Source organism: Ipomoea nil, unplaced genomic scaffold, assembly GCF_001879475.1.
Source record: "Ipomoea nil cultivar Tokyo-kokei standard unplaced genomic scaffold, Asagao_1.1 scaffold1317, whole genome shotgun sequence".
Classification (NCBI taxonomy): Eukaryota; Viridiplantae; Streptophyta; class Magnoliopsida; order Solanales; family Convolvulaceae; genus Ipomoea; species Ipomoea nil.
Window position 1 is genome coordinate 4422567 of NW_017617745.1, and position 8304 is coordinate 4430870.

General features: G+C 34.8%; 1 long non-coding RNA gene across 2 annotated transcripts; it reads right to left on the bottom strand.

Annotated features, from left to right (window-relative positions):
• Positions 1-2251: 2251 nt before the first annotated feature.
• LOC109185309 lies at positions 2252-8067 on the bottom strand. Of its 2 annotated transcripts, XR_002054956.1 has the most exons (4): positions 8057-8067; positions 7935-7976; positions 6518-6556; positions 2252-2285 (listed from the first exon to the last, which is right to left on the bottom strand). It is a non-coding gene; the product is annotated as an uncharacterized LOC109185309 (long non-coding RNA). The 2 variants fall into 2 exon arrangements; XR_002054955.1 differs by lacking the exon at positions 8057-8067 and having other exon boundaries at positions 7935-8050.
• Positions 8068-8304: the final 237 nt, after the last annotated feature.

An 8304-nucleotide genomic window follows, 5' to 3' on the forward strand; every position in this document is an offset into this window, starting at 1 on the left:
TTGAACTAATAGAAGAATATCCTCTAAGGTATGATAAGACACTTAACTCATACTCTATTATATCCATTTGTGTACTAACTATTTTATTTATTTATATTTATATTTCTGGCAGTGAACAATTATTTTGCTGGGATACTATATCAACATGGAGCAATTTCAAACTTTGAGAAATTGTGGGCTTAAAAGTGTATTTCTAGACATTTGGTGTCAAAAATGAATCTGTTAGATCCCAACCGTGTACTAGATAAACCCAAGAAGATATTCTTCTCATCACAAGCTTTTGTAAGCAATCCCCATCAGTAATTACTCTTTTTACATTTTTGTATGTTTTTTATGAATAACATCCTTTAATATAAAATGATTTTTCAACAGCTCCAACTAGACAGTCCATTAAATTGGGCTAAGCATGATGAAGCACAAAAACATTTGGACTTTGAGCATTGTTTAGACACTGAGATAAAAAATCTGTCAAATTTGGATATTAGCGATGCACAATTGGTAATCATTTCTTATGCAAATATTGTCTTTAAAGTTAAACAAAATACTAATCTTTTATTATTTGTTTTTTTTAAAAAAATTAAAATAGGTGCTCTTTACCATTTACCGGCATAATCACTTCTTTATGATGTGTTTCAACTTCAAGACATCACTGATTGAAATTATTGACAACAGACCACTTGGCAAAGGCCTAAAAGTTCAACAAAAGTATGAGAACAACCCACAAGTGCTTGTAAGTTCTATAATTAATTACTTCATTTTAAAAACACAAACTTATGGTGCATATCTAATTAGTTCTGAATTGCAGCAAAATGCATTTGCATTATATTTGCAAGAAAAAAAAAAGGACTGGAAAATTTGGAGGAAAAAGTGAAATAGCAGCCTATTGAACTGGTAAAGATGCAATGGAGATCATGAGACAATACAACAGATTGTGGTCTGTACTGCATGAGGCATATGGAAACCTCCATGGTGAATTCACAGAAATACTTTAGTTTCATTTGAATTACACCTCAGTTTCATTAGATTTTAAAATGACTTTTAAGAACAATTTCATTTTAAATACATTATAGTTTCATTTAATCCAAAATACAAAATCATTCCCATACGCATAAAAATGGTTAGACATGGCAATAAAAATCCAATACAACTGTATTTAAATTCACACAACGTAACTATTAGCATTCTCCTTTCAATTAGATCTAAAATGAACCAACTTTGAACTACTACTACTAGAGGGATGAACAAAATAACCACTGCCCACCATATTAGAAATTGATTCCTGAACAGAGGACTGAACTGCTCCCTTTGTGTTCAATTCAACAAACTTGGCATAACTCTTCGACCTCTAGCATGGTTATACTTCTTTTGCATTGTGCTAATCAACCTTCTATTGCGATCACATTTTGCCCTACTGCGTGATGGATTTTGTATTACACCACATTTGGGCACTACTAGAATGTTAACATTAAGCGATATTTTTAAAATGTCACAAAAAAAAAAAAAAAAACGTCACCAATGTATTTACCGACGAAATAAAAATATCACCAGACCATCGGGTTAGTGGCCTATAGAAAGGTATTACTGACGCAATTATGTTTTCATCACTAAATATTATTATTACCAACCTTTTTGCATGGTCTTGATAATGTCATGGAATACATACATTTTGAAATGAAAGATTAACAAAAACGCCAGTAATAGTTTGTGACGAAATAAATTATTTCGTCAGAAAATATGACTTTACTGACGTTTTCCATAAAATTATGTTTGTCATGAATAAATTTAATTGACAACGAAAATTGAAATGCGTCAAGAAAATAAAAATTTATTGACAATTGTGTATATTATTATGCTTGTCATAAAAAACTAATTGCTGATGAAATATCAATTTGTCAATAAAAATACATTTACTGACGTTTTTCCGTATTCGTAGTCATTACTAAATTTTATAATTTTTTTAATAATTGATGATAATTTACACATAGATGTATCTAAAGAGGTTTACACAACAATTTCATGAAATTGAAATAAAATATATTAGCATCAATTAAAATTTCAAAATAGTGCAATATTTTCATAGTAGAATATTGAATTACAAGGATGTAATGTGATATAAATGGTTCTTAAATTAGTTGGCCAAACTGGACATGAGAATATATGCTATTCTATGCACATAAAGAACGATAATGATTCTCATGTTTATCAAAATTATTGAGGTCGGCACTTTGGAAGTCCTTTGTCTTGGGGAAAAGGCCCGATTTGATGTCTAAATATGCAATAATTCCCTGCCATTAAAAAACACAAATATTTTTCAAGCATGAATAATAAATTATTCAAAACTATATATTCAACTCAATCAGATAGTTGATTTGAATCACTTTTATACTTTTTTGTGCTTATATTTAATTCCTAACATAACTTTCCTTTACTGTCAAGCACCTTGTGCTCAGATGGCACCTCTGTGGCTCCCCTTGAGGGAAGGTCACATGATCGAACCCCGGTGGTGGGGTATTGACTCTTTGGACTGCATTAGTTAGAGAAAGTATAGAATAGATACTACCGAGCTTGTAATAGAGATAATAGTATTAAAAAAAAAATTTAGTTGTTTAGTTGCTTATAGCATGTAATCATATTTCATTCCACGAGTTTACTACCCAAATCAAACCTGCTGCAACAGATATCCTCCTATAAGACAATAACTGAATTACCAGAAAACCTTCAAAATCACCACCGGAAAGCCGGAGTCAACCCAGAAACTAGGAAATAACATAAAACAAATGTAAGGAAAAAAGAACTCAAGTGGTGGGCATTCTAGAGAAAAGTTAGAGTTTTTCTAGATAGAGAAACCACACTAGCAAAATATCGAAAGAGAATCCAAAGCTAGTATGTTAAACTCAAAAACTGAAGTTTTATAAAGACAAATAATTAAAACTTTCTAAATCTGTGAAAAATTTCAGGAGAAAATCACTATAAATGTTTAGATATCAAGTATTCCATCTATAGCAATATGTACCTTGTTATATATATATATATATATATATATATATATATATATATATATATATATATATATTTAGGATCATATGAGATCACCTATTTAAGTGAGATTGTGAGATCAAATCTTGTGTATCAATCTAATTAATTTTAATGGTCTAGATTAAGTGTGTGCGAACGCAATTAAATGTGTGCAAATGTGATTGATCTAGATTGGTCTAAGTGACATTGTGAGATCAAATCTTGTGCATCAATCTAATAACTTTAATGGTCTAGATTGATCTAGACCATAAAAATTTATTAGATTGATGCACAAGATTTGATCTCACAATCTCACCTAAATAGATGTTATAATAGTAACCCTCCTCTATATATAAGTATATAACTAGTCAATGGTTGCACCTATATAAGGGCACCTAGCCCTTTGGTAAGGGGAGTTTTCGGTCCTTGCCCTCTCTTCCACTCTCTCTCTCTCTCTCTCTCTAGAATCTAGGGGTTGTTTACCAAAATGGAAAAATGGAAGATTTTCCAAAAAAAATTGAGAATTGAAGAAGTGGGGGAATGAAAAATGGAAAACTTGTTTATTAAATTTATTTCTCCAATTGCCTAACTGTTCTCCATTCTCCAACATTATGTACAATTTTGGAGAGAAGATATTTGAACTTCTCCAAATGGAGAGATCGTGAAAGACACGGGTGAACAGTCTTCCTTTTAAGAGGTCAGTCAGTTGATTCCCACTGCATGGATCATATCTTTTTTTTTTTTATGCTTTGGTCGTTTCCCACTTTCGCCTGTGCGTGCCCCTTTTTCTTTTTCTCCCACTGCATAGAACATAGCTTTTTTTTCTCTCCTTTGGTCGTTTCCCAGTTTCTCCTGTGCGTGCCCCTTTTTCTTTTTCTCCTTTTGTTGTTTCCCCTGTGCATGCCACTTTTTTTTTTCCTTTTGTTGTTTCCCTATGCATGCCACTTTTCCCTTCTTATATTATTATTATTATTATTATTATTATTATTATTATTATTATTATTATTATTATTATTACTATTATTATTATTATTATTATTGTTGTTGTTGTTGTTGTTGTTGTGATTATTATTATCTTTGTTGTAGAAATGTACAAATGTTATATAGGATGATTGTGTTTACAAAATAGAAAATTAGAGAAATGAAAAATTGGAGGAATGGAGAAATGGAAAACTTGAGAAATGGATAAGGAAAATTGGAGAAATGAAAAAATGGAAAACTGGAAATGGAAAAACAGAGAAATGAAGTAAACGACCCCTAGAATTCTCCCTACTCTCTCTAGCATTCAAGAACAACATTGAATAAAAGAGTCCTTTGAGCTAATATTCTTCATACAATATACACTGCTATACGGGTCAATACCCCGGATCAAATGGCGTTGTTTGTGGGGATCGAACCCACGACCACGTGGTCCGGTTAGGTCGGCATCACCACCGCCGTCACTCTAAATCCAGTTAGGTCAACATTGCCATCGCCAGCCCGGTTAGCCCGAGACCGCATCTCGACATAAAATCTACGAGGTAGGCAGTTAAGTCCGGTTAGGTCGGCATTGCCCCACCAGCCCTATAAGCCCGATTAGGTCGGTACTCCCACAATCGGCGCGATGAGCCCGGGACCTTATCTCGGCTTTAAGCCCTACAAGGTAGACCATTTGAAACCGTGAGGTCGGACTTCCCACCCCGGGTTGATCCAATCTCTTTGGTAAAGATTGATCACCTGATCACGTTAAAAATCTGATCGCTTGATCAATAGCATGCAACTCCTCTATCAAATTAGAGGTCCGATCTCTTGATCGGTAAGTTTAGACATCATACATTCCCAAAGTCCTACAAGTCAGGCAAATCGACCATCGACGCTATAAGTATGGTCCAGTGCATCAACATCATGAGTTCGATCTGGTCATTTCCCAATCACAATCAAAGTTAAAAAGCAAGCTCGGGAAGCTATCTATCTACTCCCTTATGCTGACGATTCTCACAACTAAGGGAGTGGGGGGCTACTGATAGGGTTGTAGAGCATACTCCCTCGGCCTACGAAGCTCGATCAATAAAGTGCTTCCCGAGTAAAGCGACCTTCCTGGTCTCATTACCGTTAGACCTTCGGGTCTCCTAGCACCCCTTCCGCTCGGGGGCTCTCGATTCGTAAAACCGAGTAGAAAATGGGATAACTCCCCATTCAGCTTATTGTTGTTTTCTAAATCGCATTTCGCTATCGTTAGACCATCGAGTCTCCTAGTGTCCCTCCGCCTAGGACTCTCGGTTCATAAACCGAGCATAGAAGGGGAAGCTCCTCATTCAAGTGAGTTTGGTTTCCAAAACCCATCATAAGTAATTAATATGGTAATCAACGCCAGCCTAGTGCGATTGGCTAAGAACGATCTTTTAACCAAGTAATCTAGGTCGAGGTTTGACCAACCTCAAACCAGCCGTGACCAGTTAGCCCAGGTGAAGTGCATTAAGAATAACGTTCCCGCTTGTGATCCATATGATCAGTAAAGATACTTAGATCGTGAATAGATCCAACTCCTGATTGGTGTAGCCCGATCCCTAGATCGGTATAGTTTGACCTCGTAAACCATGCTAGAATTTGATCATTAGATCGTAAGCAAATCCAATCTCCAGTTGGTGTAACCCGATCCCTAGTTCGGTGCAACTTGATTTCCTTATCATGCTAAAGTTCAATCCTTAGATTGTGAGCAAACCCAATCCTTTGATTGGTAAAAGTGAATCTCTATATCGCGGTTAGCACGATCTCCCGATCATAGCTAGCATCCCTATCGCTAGGTCGGTAGAATTCGATCTCTCAAATCGTGTTGCAAATCCGACCCCTAGGTCAGTAAATCTAGAACTCTTGGGTCCTTTCCCTCTCCTCCACACACTCTTGGGTCCTTTCCCTCTCCTCCACACACTCTCTCTAGAATCTAGAACTCTCCATACTCTCTCTAACATTCAAGAACAACATTGAATAAAAGAGTCATTTGAGCTAATATTCTTCATACAATATACACTGCTATACGGGTCAATACCCCGTATCAGTTTTAAAATTACTACTTACTTGATGGGGGATTCTTGTTGGAATACTATAGTAGAGCTAAAAAGTGTTGCATAATCTAAAAAATTAAGATTAGCCAATAATGGATTAAATATTGTTTATATTGTAAGAATATTTTTGGAGATTTTTATGCAATTGGCCACAAAAATAATTACCCTAAAATTAAATATGAAAAATAGAAAAGATATGCACGATCTATAAACTTAACTATAACCTCAACATCCATCACAGTTATTTCCTAGAGCAAAAAAAAAGAAGAAGATATTTCACAGTTATTAAACCTCTAAAAAGCAATATGAAATCAATGCTATGAGTTTGTTTCTCACCCTAAGCAATGATCCATCACAACAAGCAACTAAAATCAATTGATATATTGTCATATTGTATGTTCGGGAACCATGAAACACACATTGTATAAGAAAAATAATTTAGACTTAGCCTAGAAGCATACCACATAAATCATTAATCTTTTAGCCATTTCCTTGATTTCCTTTTGATAAGTGCATTTTTGTCTATATTTTTAACCCTTCTTGAACCCAATTTATTTGTGAATTGCCTAAAAACTTGTTTGAATTGTGACTAAGTTATGTTGGTTTTATTTCAAGGTGCAATCATTCACAACAAGTGAGGAATTCAATGATGTGTGCGAAGATACGGGCAATTTTTGGACCAAGAGATCAATCAAAGAGTTTGGAATGCACTTAGGAATTTCCAGGAGCCTCGTAATACCTCGTGTACGCCCATCCACCTGACCATCCATAAGCAGTTTGTAGCTGAGAGTACGTACTACCTCACGTACGCCCGTACGCATGCCAATACGCTAATTCCAGTGTTCACTGGAACATTGCGACTGCCTCAGGGATGGTCGTCCCTGAGGCAGTACCTCTGTGTTCTGTTCACTATATAGGCATGGTTCTTCTCATTTCTACACAGTTTTGGACCTTATTCCAACCCTAGACATTTCCTTTCACTTCCTTTCATATTTTAGTGTTATATTAGGCTTAGATTTAGGTTCCACAACATATTTCAAGCTTGTAATCAAGGATTCAACACTTGGATTCCAAGATTTACCATCCATTTCATTATAGAAGTTTATCTCTTTCTTTTGCAAGATTAATGTTTATTACTTGTGCTTTTGTGTTCCTTATGCTATTGAATCATGACTCTTGAGTAGTTAGTTTTTGGACTTGAGTTAGGGTTGTATTATCAATCTTGATGCTTGATTTGTGATTATTGCAAAAAATGGGAAGAACTCTAACCTAGGGTTTTTGAGTTTATATGAAGGATTTGTGTTTGTATGTTGTTAATGTTTGATGTACACATTCATTGGCATGTATTTGGAGAATTCTTGGCTACAATGAGAATTGGGTCAATGATTTTAGCCACACCTTGCATAAACTCGATTTGTTCATATGAAAATAGAAGAAATTGGGGGCTTTAGATTCTTTGTGTGCTTGATGGACTAGGAATTGATACGTCACGAGAGTGGGGCAATTCCTTATTCTAATCCTTGTTTATTAATCACGAGAGTGGTTCGTGGACTAGGATACCTACGTGTATTCCCACTTGATTCCTTGGTTCTTTGTTCTCCATAATCCCATAGGTTGTTGAAGTATCTAGATGATAATGCTCCCTAGCTTGAGTCTTATTTCTTTGTTTCGTGTTTATATCTTGTTAATATGTATTTGTATTACTTTGTTTAGTTACCATAGTCTCAACCTTGTTATGGTTTGCTTAGCTTCTTGTTGATTGTTTAATGCTAGTGCCTAGTTGCTTGTGATTGCATATTACGTGCCATAACCCCCAATCCCCTGAGAACGACATTTCACACCCGTACACTCACCATCATTCATTTTTGCTACAACCACATTTTCAGCTTTTTTTATGCTTGTTAAATAAGGTCTCAAGCCCTGCAGAAATCATTTTAATATCAAAGTTAGTTACTAAGTTACAAAAGCAATTTAATGAAACACAAGGATATTAACACAACTTTACTGAGGGAAAATACTTTTATAGTATACCAAATCCAGAAATCCAACAATTTGATAGAGTGTGAGATTCCCAATGAAATATTTTAAATATTGATTAATCGTTGATAAAAATCTCTATGATATTGAATTATCGAAGCAACACCTCAAGTAAATTGCTTATATAGTATCTAAATAATAAATATTGGACTAAATGACTACACGAATGGGTTCAACAGGATGAGTTCTACATTTAGATGTCATTTTGTTA